The sequence below is a fragment of the Heptranchias perlo genome, chromosome 5 (assembly GCF_035084215.1).
Source record: "Heptranchias perlo isolate sHepPer1 chromosome 5, sHepPer1.hap1, whole genome shotgun sequence".
In the NCBI taxonomy this organism is placed as follows: Eukaryota; Metazoa; Chordata; class Chondrichthyes; order Hexanchiformes; family Hexanchidae; genus Heptranchias; species Heptranchias perlo.
The window spans coordinates 87,789,022-87,802,699 of NC_090329.1; the positions used below are offsets into that span (position 1 = coordinate 87,789,022).

General features: G+C 43.0%; 1 protein-coding gene across 1 annotated transcript in view; it reads left to right on the forward strand.

The window, feature by feature from the left end:
• The window catches only part of LOC137322176 (PC3-like endoprotease variant B), a 633,356-nt gene that overhangs the window by 423,591 nt on the left and 196,087 nt on the right, over window positions 1-13,678 (forward strand). The gene's annotated exons all lie outside the window — the stretch shown is intronic.

Sequence of the window (13,678 nt, forward strand, 5' to 3'; positions counted from 1 at the left end):
TTCAAATTCAGTTTTTATATAAAAGAAAATAAGAGATTCTGATCTTTCTCATGCTGAAATCTGACTGAATTCAGAATCAGATTCTAATTTATATTATTTTAATTCTGGATCCAAATTCAAATTCTGTTCTACATTATTTTAATTCTATATTCAGAGTATGATCTGAATTTATATTCAGTCTTATATTTTACTGCAATTCTGAATTATATTTTTATCTCCACGATTTGAACAGTTATTTTTAGATTTAGGCATTGGTTGGTGTCATTTGGAAATTGGAATGTGAATTTAGAACCAGATTTCATAATGGTAGAATTAGCTTTATCCATCACTGACTTTGCATGGAATGAGCAGATGTCTTATCCAAATATCTACGGTGAGTAAGCTTGAGAAATGTATGAAAATCTAAACAGATCAGAATTTGGCTAATTCACATCATAATAGATTTATAACAAAGATTCTTTAACACTTCTTAGCATATTGTGTATTACTGGTTAGTAAGATTGCTAGTTATGTTGCTGGATAAGCATTTATTCTTACTTCAATACATTTTAATCTGCCTAGGTTCAGTCTGGAAAATGAACACTGCTGCCCTTTCATAAATGAGCACATTGCTATAAACTTAGCACTGCAACAGCAATCTATTTCTGCTGGTAAAGGACTTTTTAAACAGCACATCCTTCATAACTGCCCCTGATTTCCACTTGACAGCATTCTGTTTGTGGGTATTCAGATAAAAAAAAGGCCTAAAGTAAACCCTAAGTAGTTGTACAGCTTGTCAATTTCAACATATATTGTGTTTGTCAAATGCATCAAGTACTGACAATGACACATCAAGACATCTAACACTCGAAGAGCTAAGCGTCAGTAGAATTTTTTGACATAACTATAAATCTCAGGCTGAGATTGCCAGCTACTTTTTTTAATCATTAGTGAAGTTGAGACGGCGGCATATATTGATCTGGAGCAGTTCAGAACCCAGCCCTCTTTCCAGGTGCACTTGCCTCAAGGGAGGAATGTCATATATATTGAATTGTTTCAATACAGTATTTTTAGCAGCTCCTTGTGTAGTTTATCTGAACTCAGACCAGACCATGAAACAGTGAGGGTCTAACTTGAGAGAAAATAGAACACTCAGTTTCAATGGCTCACAGTGTTTCATATTTAAGGGATCTGATTAAAGCTAGGAGCAGGGAACTAATTCATAATGTCTTTGTCAACTAAAACACTTTTTATTTTTGCATGATTTGCCAAGATAAAAGAAGCAACACTGGAATATGTGTTTACTTAAATTAGTTTTAATTATATCAATATGAACCACTTTTCTTTCCATAATGAGTGAAATAAATGAAATGTCTCAGATCATAGAAGCCTATCAATATGAAAGGAAATGTAATTACAACCTTTTGAAGTCCTTTTCTGTGTTTGTGTCATTAAACCCCAGTGTGCATTACAATAAATATAAGTGATTCTAAAGAGAAGCTTTGTTATTTTCCTCTTGTACAAATTAACAGATTTTGCTGTAAATCGAAAAGATAATAATTAAGATGTGTCCAAGGTAACTAGATTATAATTAACTCCTTAAGGACTGTGTTTCCTTAGCACCACCCAATGGTCCTACTTGGTTCCTATTTCCAGTTCAGGAGATATCTCTGTGAGCCTGTTTTGGGAGCTTTACAGTAAGGTGAATGTAATGAAGGTGGGAGGGAAGAGAGATTTTAGAGTGAGGGTGTTTTATATGGGTTCTTCTTTACTTAAGGAACCATAAAAATGTTTGTTATGTTCTGCTGTCTTCACACTGCGCTTGCTGGTACCAATCACATTTGTTGAGCAATGTGAATCGCTGTGGAGCAAGGAAGACAGATCCCTAAACTCAAACACATGCAAAGCGTGCAGCTTACCAGCCTCTGACTTGGTTCATTTCTTCCAATTGAGAAGAGCTCACATGACAGTAAGGTCAACTAGTGAATTAGTAAAAACGTTTTTTTAAAGTAGCCAAATATACTGACAGAGTTTTCATTTTTTAATTAAGTAGAAAGCAGATTTCAGACCAGTTATGTAGTTGCCGATGAAAAGGATAAACAATGCAAGATCACCTGTTGGAAACTGTTCTGTTCTGCCACTACTGGCCTTGCAGTGGCAGATTTATATTGTGCTTTCATAGCCTTTCCAAATTACCCTCATTTTGACAAGGACATGCTTATTTTTCAGCAACCACATTGTTTTTTAATATTCATGCAGTTATTATTAGTTTACTGGTATATTTTGTGTCAAACTGAATGTGAGAAGTGCTTGTGACATCTCAGAGCTTCAGTGGCCCAAAGCAGCTCGTGAATCCCAAGCCAATTCAAAATCACAGTGCAGCATAAAGACAGTATTAGATGCAATATGCCATGGAGTATAATTGCAAAGAGTACTTAAAAGACATGCATTTGATAGAAAATTACAATACCAAATAAAGAGATTGGAAATAAAGAGCAAAGGATAAAGAATATTTATTTTCAAAGAGCACATAACAACAACCTGAAAAAATTCAACTTGCTTCTGTTTTACACAAGTGGGAAAATACTACCATAGAATTGAATGGTTTAATTCGTCAAAGAGCAGCCTGCAGGTATGGAATTTTCAACACTGACAATAAAGATCAGCAAAACTAGAACTAAATCAAACCAGGCTGATATAAACCATTCAATTATGGAACCTCATAACAGACAAACAGATGTTATTTCTGAACTTTTGTGCTTTTCCATCAATCTGTGACATTTTTATCTGTGCAAGTTGCATTTGAGAACCTATATGTATGTGATGGGTAGTATTTTTTAAAACTCCAATTTGCAAATGTATTCCTACACGTATACAAGAAAACCACAAAGATTGTCCACAATTTCTAACGTTTTTTTCTGTACAATTTGCAACCTGTACCTGATTTTTAAAACTGCAAGTTATGGCTGATTGTCTTTTCATGGAAACGTGAATTAGACCAGTTTGAACTTGCTGAAAACCCTGCAGAAAAGATATATGTTTCAATAGCTTCAGCTCCTTTTCAAATGGATGGAAATGCATGTTTCAGAAAACAGCTTTAGTCACAAAAAGATTAACTTTTCACTGAGTTATTTCCAGCCATAGTCAATGCTTGGGAGAAGGGCCTGTCCCTAACTTTACTTTATTATTTTTATGCACAATGTCTTTGTTTTCGTATGCTTAAAATCTGCCCTTTTCCTTTGAAAACAGAAATTTTGGATTAAAAAGTGCATTTACCACAAATTGAAGTGAATCTGCAATTACAATATAAGACACATTAATATTGGTTCCTTTATAATTCTTTAAAATTGCAAAACCATTCCTTATTGTACACTCCTGTCAATCTTGTGACACCATTATTCTGCAGTGATAGCATCACAATCGCCTCTCACAGTCTTCAATCAATGTCACTGAAGCTCAACTTCAGCTCCCATTTGTACAGCTTCATTTTGTTGCGACAATGGTATAGATATTGTATTATTATTACTATAGAGTGTAGTATGTATAGGATAGTGCATAGATTGGAGAGTGTTACAAACTAGTGACACATCAAGTATATCCTGATATTGAGACTGAAGTAAAATCAGTTTGTCAATCTTATCTGAATGTCGAAATATTGGCCTAGACATCGGTTGATGCCGCACCCATTTTGCAGACGTAAAACAAGCGCCCAAAAGTCCAATATGGCGGGCAGTCTGTGCAGGCACATTCTGTGACAGAAGTGCGCTGACCGCCATATTGGTAAAGGCAGAACAATAGGCGTCCAGGGCCCATGCCTGAAACAATAGTTAGACTCTTTGCATGTGCAGATAGGGGGCCCCACGCCTGTTTGAGGCCCTCTTCCCAAAATTGGGCTACCCTGAACGAAGCTGGCGCCAGGCCGGCTGCTTTCAGGAAAACATGGTCTACATGCAGCCTAATAAGCAGTCCTCAAAGGGACTGCTGGAGGTTGCCACCAAAAAGGTAAGTTTGTTCAAAATTACCTACCTCAAAGTGGAGCAGGGAGATGCAGGGGTACTTTTCCCGGCAATACTGCAGTGCCAAAGACCATTGCCGGCACCCACCCGACCCCCTCCCGATTGCTTTGCCCCCCGCCCCAATCGCCTCTCCCCTTCTGCCAAGACCTGCTCCAGGGCTGTTAACAGCTACGCAGCGGCCCACAACTCAATGCTGATTCACCGGCGAACTGCCTGGGGATGCCCAGCATGCATTTGCAGCTCATCAGTCTCATTTGGGTGTGCCTCGGGCTTGCCTGTTCCAGCACGAACGAATTTCTAGGCCATGTTTTCTTTGAAACACAATCCAGCCTGTGTTATTATAACATGTATTGGTGGAGCTTGATGTATTATTCCATTTCTGATCACATATCTTTTACTTTACTGATGTTGGCTGTCATGACATTGAAGATTTTAACTCTTGCTATTGTTAACAGCTGAGGTGTAATTTTAAACTTCAAGGCCTGGGCACTAATGTGACGGAGTGGATCATCCACCTATTATAGAAATTGTTCAATTTTCATCCCATTGATTTCAATGGGAAGAAAATCAGATGAGTTCTGTAAAGGGTGGCAATCTGCTCCATCACATTATCGCCAAGGCGGCGAAGGTACTGTACAATACAGTGTGGAACCTGTGCAACTGCTCTGTCAGAACACCCAGCTAATGGACAGTTACGCCTTGTATGAACGATGAATATGCACATATGCCTCAGTGAGTACACTTACCTTGACATTTCTTGTGATGCCACAGAACATTCCTCATTTGTTCTCGAGTCTGCTGAGCTTTTGATTTCGGGGGAGGGGAGGGGATTGTTGGAATTGGATTTCTGCCCCAAAGAAAGAAACCCTCCTTTGCTATGACTCCCTCATTAGCATCTCCAAAGGATCAGGGCTGGAAGCTGGCACCTTCACCATGGCTATCTTCTGAACAACTCCAACCAGTATGATACAGCTCCAAACTCCTGATGAAAGTGTCTTGCCTTTAAGGGCCAGCTGCAGCCCTTTAGAATTAACCAATCAGACACCAGAGCATCTCCAGATAAACATTTGAAGCAGAGGGAGATAGAGGGCTATGAAGAGAAAGCATAGTCATGGGATGAGTTTTGGATTGCTTGAGCAAAAAGCTGGCACAAACACAATGGGTGGAATAGCCTCCTTCTATGTTGTAACCTTTTATGATTCTATCTCAAGTATCACACTTCCTGTGTTACACCTTCACCTGATTGGATCAAAGTTTATATTCACGAAGCAACAGCAAATCGCCACTGAACAAGTAGAGACTATACCCATCAGCAAGTAGTACGCAGGAATGAAAAACTTCAAAAATTAAGTTAAAAAAACTCAATGTTTTATTTTCCAAGAGTCAATCAAAAACAACTCCTACTATCCCTGGGAAGATCTCTCGAAAACTTCTTTTCAAACCCTTTCAGTGGAAATGTGCATCCCTCCCTCATTTTCTCATGCCAGCACCTCATCTCTTGCAAAGCGTAACCTCTGCTTATTGTAAGCAATGTCATAGGACATCTGCTTATATATCCCAATATCTGTAATGTCTGCATTCAGCTCACAGTCCCTGTAAGTATTACATTTCCTGTGATATTTTCACCGTCACACATTACTAATTGCAACCCTATTGTTCAAAACAGCAGGGGTAACTTTCGCCTTCACCGCCTTGGTGCTGATCTTGTGGAACAGATCACCGACCCGTTGTAGAACCTGCCCAATTTTCATCCCATTGAAGATGAAAATTACCCCCAGCATGCCCTCTGACACGGCCAATTCCAAAGGAGGCCTGCTAGTAATATAATAAAATCAGTATGTGTGTGTGCACATTTCCTGTACATCACATTTAAGGCATCAGAGCTGTTGAAGTGCTCCTCAGTGCTAGTTTTTGTTGATCATGTCCCCTCAGCGATATAATCAGCATTTCAAGCACTGCAGTAGAAGGTGAAGGAAAGGAGAAGACAGTGGGCCACAGAATGAGAAAAAACACAATTGAAGAGAGAGAAATAAGAGCAGATTGATAGAGGAGAAAGACGGTTTAAAATGAGATAGACTGATTTCAACACACATAGTTGAAAATTTAAAAAGAATTATTAAATGAAAAAAAAATGACAAAAAAAAGTGAGAAATACATTACTGAGAATACAGAACTAAAAAATCAACAAGGTAGGAAACAAAAGCAAGTTATTATCTTAATGACGAGAAACTGGAAAGTACTGCAGTACAAAGGGATCTGGGGGTCCTAGTGCAAGAAAATCAAAAAGTTAGTATGCAGGTGCAGCAGGTGATCAAGAAGGCCAACGGAATGTTGGCTTTTATTGCTAGGGGGATAGAATATAAAAACAGGGAGGTATTGCTGCAGTTATATAAGGTATTGGTGAGATCGCACCTGGAATACTGCATACAGTTTTGGTGTCCATACTTAAGAAAAGTCATACTTGCTCTCGAGGCAGTACAAAGAAGGTTCATTCGGTTAATCCCGGGGATGAGGGGGCGGACATATGAGGAGAGGTTGAGTAGATTGGGACTCTACTCATTGGAGTTCAGAAGAATGAGAGGCGATCTTATTGAAACATATAAGATTGTGAAGGGGCTTGATCGGGTGGCTGCGGTAAGGATGTTCCCAAGGATGGGTGAAACTAGAACTAGGGGGCATAATCTTAGAATAAGGGGCTGCTCTTTCAAAACTGAGATGAGGAGAAACTTCTTCACTCAGAGGGTGGTGGGTCTGTGGAATTTGCTGCCCCAGGAAGCTGTGGAAGCTACATCATTAAATAAATTTAAAACAGAAATAGACAGTTTCCTAGAAGTAAAGGGAATTAGGGGTTACGGGGAGTGGGCAGGAAATTGGACATGAATTTAGATTTGAGGTTAGGATCAGATCAGCCATGATCTTATTGAATGGCGGAGTAGGCTCGAGGGGCCGATTGGCCTACTCCTGCTCCTATTTCTTATGTTCTTATGTTCTTAAAAGCATTAATGAAAAGTAATAGACTGGGAAGGTAAATATAGGTTGCATTTATACTGCCACATTCATGTCAATGCAAAACAGTTTCATCTGTGCATCAATACAAAAGAGCCAGTTTAACTCCAGCCCAGATCTGACTCCAAATTACACTAAAGCCGAACCCACCTCACACCAGCTGAACTTGGCATTGTGTTGAGTACAACTCTAATTTGTGACTGTAGTGTCTGTCATGAGTGTTGTACATTTTCATTTTTGAAAAAGTGTAATTTTTCTTTTTTAGTTAAGTGTCTTTTCTTCCTTATTGTTTAAGACTCCAGGAACCATTCAAAGGAACATTTGTAGGCATTTGAGTTGGAACCACAGCAAGGGTGCTGCTTCAAAGTGAGATTAGGATTCTGGGACCTCAAAGCAGGGCTTTGGAAGCCTTTGCTGATAGGGTTAGAAGGGTATGCTGATAGGGTTAGGTGAAGAGGGGTGAGAGGAGGCTCGTGTGGAGCATAAACACCATTTGGGCTGAATGGCCTGTTTCTTTGCTGTACATTCTATGTAATTCTGTAAAAATTAGTAACTTGCTCTCCAGGAACAAGAAAAACCTCCAAATTGAACAGACCTAGGCTCTTATAAAATGTGGTTCTGGCCTCTGTAGGAAATGGACAATATTCATTCTGTAGAAGACAAGCAGTTGGATAATCTTTGCCCTTGATAGAATCCATATTGTGGTTTACATGTGGTCTAGTTTAATACCGTTTGCAGTTCGCTCATCTCGGTTTTCCTCGCTTTCAATCCCATTTGTTTAATGTTCTTTCAATCTTATTAAAATGAAATTGCTGGAGAAGTGCCAAACGAAGACAATTTTTGTGCTGTAACAATTGGGACCAGACTCTGCCAATGCTTCAGTCCACTCACTTTTAACAGCTATCAGTGAGTAAAGACATTCATCTCTTCCTGAGCCCTGTAGAGGTGAATGGAAGTGACTGACATTTGTGTTCTAGCAACAAAATCTCCCCAAATAATAAAATAAACAAACAAATTGGTCAAGTGCTCTTCTGCAGGACAATCTTCATTAACATATGCATTCTATTTACATTTAACCCGTAATATATTGAACCTTTGTACCTATTTCCTGCATTGCTAAAATGATGGTATAATTACTCTTCCCTTCAATTTACTGTGCTTATTATGAAGTCACTATTTAAACACCACTGTCACTCTTCGAGGCCATATTTATTTTCCCATAATTAGTCACACCCCATCTAGAATTTAAAATTTGCTTTGCATTCAGTTCCTCTGTCACTCCGTCAAATGTCAAAAAATTATATAATTTCATGTGGGCTGAACAAATGAAATCAGCATTTTTTGGGAAAAAAACCTTTGCCCACAAGTTTTCCATTCTAATTTCTCATTTCCAACTTGTTAACTTATCTCTGGCTCTGCTTTCTGGTGTTTTAGCACAAACATACAAACACAAAAAGAAAATGACATATCGTTTTTTAGTACCAGCAATCTGCAGGATTTTAAAATTCAACCATGGGGGGTGGTCACATAATTGTGATTTCTTAACTTATCTCGTGTTTTCTCCCATTCCTTTCAACCATTGTTTTGCCCTGCACTGTGGCCCTTGGCCCATTGCCTAGGTTTATCAATGGACTGTTTGGGGGGGAGGGGTGGGGGGTGGAGTTAGTGAGATGGTATTCATCCCAGATTGACATCATGGAAGTGGTAGGTATTGTGAAAATTGTATTTCCTTGTAATCATTGCACTACATTAAGTGCACAAAAATAGCCTGCTGTATGTTTTGTTTTCTTTGCTACAGCTCTTCAGAGTTACAAACATGTTAACATCTTACAAAAGATGTTTGCAGTGGCTCGACAATAGCCCTGCTGAGCTGTAAGAGTTCTTTGGAGCCTTTCAAACTGACAAGATCAGGATAGGGGGCGCAATGGATGTATTCGAAAGGATACCTGAGGAGAAGGATAATGACCATCCACGGCAGCCATTTTGTGCTGTGTTGGGGTCTTCAGGCGCGCAAGAAAGAGGTGCACAACAAAGATCTGGAGAACAGCAGAGAGGGGAGCTGAGTGGAAAACAGCAGAGAGGGGAGCAACAGAGGGGCCGAGGATGCAGGAAGCACTACCCAGGAAGAGGCTGAGCTTCCTGGACCTCTCTGAGGAGCAGTGCCTACACAGGCTCAGATTTAATCGGCAGGTGGTCGCAGAAATCTGCAGCCTCCTTGTGGAAGAGCTGCTCCCTGCTGGACCTGATGGTTAAGCATTGCCCATCACAGTGAAAGTAACAACTGCCTTCAATTTCTTTGCCTCTGGATCCTTCCAGGGCACCACCAGTGACATCTCCAGTGTGTGTCATTCATCTGCACCTAGGTGTAAAAGGCAGGTGATGGATGAATTGTTTGGCCAGGTGTCCGATTACGTGAACTTCCCCCTCCGACGGCATCAGGCAGAATGAGTGGGCAGTGGGTTTCACCTCTCTGGCTGGGTTTCCTATTGATTGGTTCTGCCAGGACCACTCGGCTCCAGACCTCATTACAGCCTTTGGTCCAAACATGGACAAAAGAGCTGAATTCCAGAGATGAGGTGAGAGTGACTGCCCTTGACGTCAAGGCAGCATTTGACCGAGTGTGGCACATTCGATTTCACAAATGTGGCAATCCTAGGAACACCACATGAGCTAGGAGTTTTCATCAACCAAAAAGACTTTTCACTCCATCAGTGCACAGCTGGTGTGTGACCGCAAGAAGCGATTTCTGCAGGTGTGTGCCAGATTCCTTGGTAGCTGTCTTGATGTGTTCATTCTGCGCCAGTCCAACAATCCAGACCTCTTCCACACAGGAAATAGACTTAAGGGCTGGCTCGTTAGAGACAAGTGTTATCCCCTGCAAACTTGGCTCATGACACCTGTGAGGAATCCCACCAACGAGGCACAAGAGCGATACAACCAGAGCCACATGACTACCAGGTGTGTCATTGAGCAAACCATCGGCATGTTAAAGATGCGCTTCAAGTGTCTAGATAGGTCTGGAGGTGCCCTTCAGTACTTGCCAGCAAGGGTCTCCAGAATCATAGTTTGTGCTGCATCCTGCACAACATTATGCAGCAGAGAGGTTTAGAGGTGAAGGAGGATGAAGGTGCCCGTCAATCATCCTCTGATGGTGAAAACGTTTAAGAAGAGGAGGAGGAGGAGGAGGAATATGATGCGGCAGGAGAATGTGGCACCAATCGCCAGACCAGCCGTGTACATTGCTGCCCGGGATATCCTCATCTCTCATCGGTTCTCTTAATAACAGTGGCAAAAGAGAGACATTGAGATACTCAGGCCGGCTGGCACAACCACCACCACCACCAGCAACTGCACCTCCCCCACCTTTACGTAAAATAGTCCTTCAACCACGCATACACCCAGTGCACATCCGCCCAGTGGGTACCATCATTTATTGGCATTCATCATGAAGCAAATGAAAGGGTGACTTAACACTCGGTACATAATAATGACCAAGATGTGGAAGTGGTGCAAATTAACACATTTAATGTACCAAACTAAAAAAAAGGAAACTTAACAACATAACATTTCTTCAAACACCCTTGTGCATACCCTTGGTGAACTACAATTATTTGAACTTACGCTTCCTGCCGCTTCCATGTAGTGCATCCCCTGACTGCTGAGATGCTTTTGGCCTCTGACCTCTGGGTTTTGGAGTCTGTGAGGGCCCCGCCAAAGACTGCTCTGCCTGCAGAATCGGCCATCGGGAGAGGAGACAGCATTTCGGGTACTGGTTGGTTGGGGGTGGGGGAGGGGGCGCAACGGGTGAGATGCGGGAGCACTTTGAGTGGAGTTCCCACTTCCATGTTCTCTTTCACCATCATCCCTCTCCCGGACCAATGCGACTTCACTCCCACCAAGCTGGACAGCAGCTTGGTGCACATCTCTGACGCATTGTAAGACCATGGATGAGGTATCTGTCATCATGTTTCAGATGGCAAACATGCTGGCTTCCAAAGTATGCGTGGCCGTGGTCAAGGCCTGCAGAGACTCATTTGAGAGCCGTGCTTGAAACTCCATGGAGGTGGCCAGTCTCTCCATGGCAGATATTCTCGCAATTACCTGCGATATCAATCCACCAATGATGGAGTTGAACACCTCCATCCTCTCCACTATTGTGGAGAGTATGCGTGGCACGTTTTTTTTTACATTCATTCATGGGATGTGGGCTTCGCTGGCAAGGCCGGCATTTATTGTCCATCCCTAATTGCCCTTGAGAAGGTGGTGAGCCGCCTTCTTGGAGCGCTGCAGTCTGTGTGGTGAAGGTTCTCCCACAGTGCTGTTAGGGAGGGAGTTCCAGGATTTTGACTTAGCAACAATGGAGGAACGGCGATATATTTCCAAGTCGGGATCGTGTGTGACTTGGAGGGGAATGTGCAGTTGGTGTTGTTCCATGTGCCTGCTGCCCTTGTCTTCCTAGGTGGTAGAGGTCGCGGGTTTGCGAAGTGCTGTCAAAGAAGCCTTGGCAAGTTGCTGCAGTGCATCATGTGGATGGTACACACTGCAGCCACGGTGCGCCGATGGTGAAGGGAGTGAATGTTTAGGGTGGTGGATGGGATGCCAATCAAGCGGACTGCTTTGTCCTGGATGGTGTCAAGCTTCTTGAGTGTTGTTGGAGCTGCACTCATCCAGGCAAATGGAGAGTATTCCATCACACTCCTGACTTGTGCCTTGTAGATGATGGAAAGGCTTTGGGGAGTCAAGAGGTGAGTCACTCCCCGCAGAACAACCAGCCTCTGACCTGCTCTTGTAGCCGCAGTGTTTATGTGGCTGGTCCAGTCTGATCAATGGTGAACCCCAGGATGTTGATGGTGGGGGATTTGGCGATGGTAATGCGGTTGAATATCAAGTGGAAGTGGTTAGACTCTCTCTTATTGGAGATGGTCATTGCCTGGCACTTGTCTGGCATGAATGTTACTTGCCACTTATCAGCCCAATCCTGAATGTTGTCCAGGTCGTGCTGCATGCGGGCACGGACTGCTTCATTATCTGAGGGGTTGCGAATGGAACTGAACACTGTGCAATCGTCAGCGAACTTCCCCATTTCTGACCCTATGATGGAGGGAAAGTCATTGATGAAGCAGCTGAAGATGGTTGGGCCTAGGCCACTGCCCTAAGGAACTCCTGCAGCAATGTCCTGGGGCTGAGATGATTGGCCTCCAACAACCACTACCATCTGCCATTGTGCTAGGTAGGACTCCAGCCACTGGAGAGTTTTCCCCCTGATTCCCATTGACTTCAATTTTACTCGGGCACCTTGGTGCCACACTCGGTCAAATGCTGCCTTGATGTCAAGGGCAGTCACTCTCACCTCATCTCTGGAATTCAGCTCTTTTGTCCATGTTTGGATCAAAGGCTGTAATGAGGTCTGGAGCCGAGTGGTCCTGGCGGAACCCAAACTGAGCATCGGTGAGCAGGTTATTGGTGAGTAAGTGCCGCTTGATAGCACTGTCGACGACACCTTCCATCACTTTGCTGTTGATTGAGAGTAGACTGATGGGGCGGTAATTGGCCGGATTGGATTTGTCCTGCTTTTTGTGGACAGGACATACCTGGGCAATTTTCCACATTGTCGGTAGATGCCAGTGTTGTAGCTGTACTGGAACAGTTTGGCTAGAGGCGCGGCTAGTTCTGGAGCACAAATCTTCAGCATTACAGACGGGATGTTATTGGGGCCCATAGCCTTTGCTGTATCCAGTGCACTCAGCCATTTCTTGATATCACGTGGAGCGAATCAAATTGGCTGAAGACTGGCTTCTGTGATGGTGGAGATATCGGGAGGAGGCCGAGATGGATCATCCACTCGGCACTTAGATGGTTGCAAAAACTTCAGCCTTGTCATTGCACTCACGTGCTGGACTCTGCCATCATTGAGGATGGGGATGTTCACAGAGCCTCGTCCTCCTGTTAGTTATTTAATTGTCCACCACTATTCACGATTGGATGTGGCAGGTCTGCAGAGCTTTGATCTGATCCGTTGGTTGTGGAATCGCTTAGCTCTGTCTATGGCAAGTTGCTTCCGCTGTTTAGCATGCATGAAGTCATGTTTTCTACTACCTCGCAAAAGTGCAGCTGTACCTCAATCATTCTCATTTTCAATGATGGCCTCCTGGGTTTAGCATCTGTTCCCAGCCGAGCAGAGCTTGGTGAGGTGTGGGCCAACAGAAGCGGACCCTCCATAGCTGCCCCTGCCACCAGTGTCTGCTCATGCCCACTTGTGAGTTGTGAATCACCAGGTGACAACCCAACTAACTGGCTAAGTGGGTGCGAGGAGTAACGTGATGGAGTAAGTTTGCCAGGACAGAGTGAGAGGGGGGTGGTGCTGTACACCACAGGATGTGGGTGAATCAGAAACTGTACTCATTTTCCCTGACCTGGTTAGGTCATTAAACCACTTGTAGCACTGTAGCCAAGACTTGGCCACTGTGCTCCTGCTGCTCACCTCTTCTGCCACCTCCAGCCACACCTGCTTGGTAACAAAAACAGGTTTGTTCCTCCCATCACTTGGGTAAATTAGGTCCCTCCTGGTTCTCACTACGCCCAGCAGTACTTCAAGTGAAGCATCCGTGAACATGGGTGCTGCCCTTGCTCTCCTGAATTCATAGCTCTATTTCCTCCTTTCTTCTCCAAAATCCATT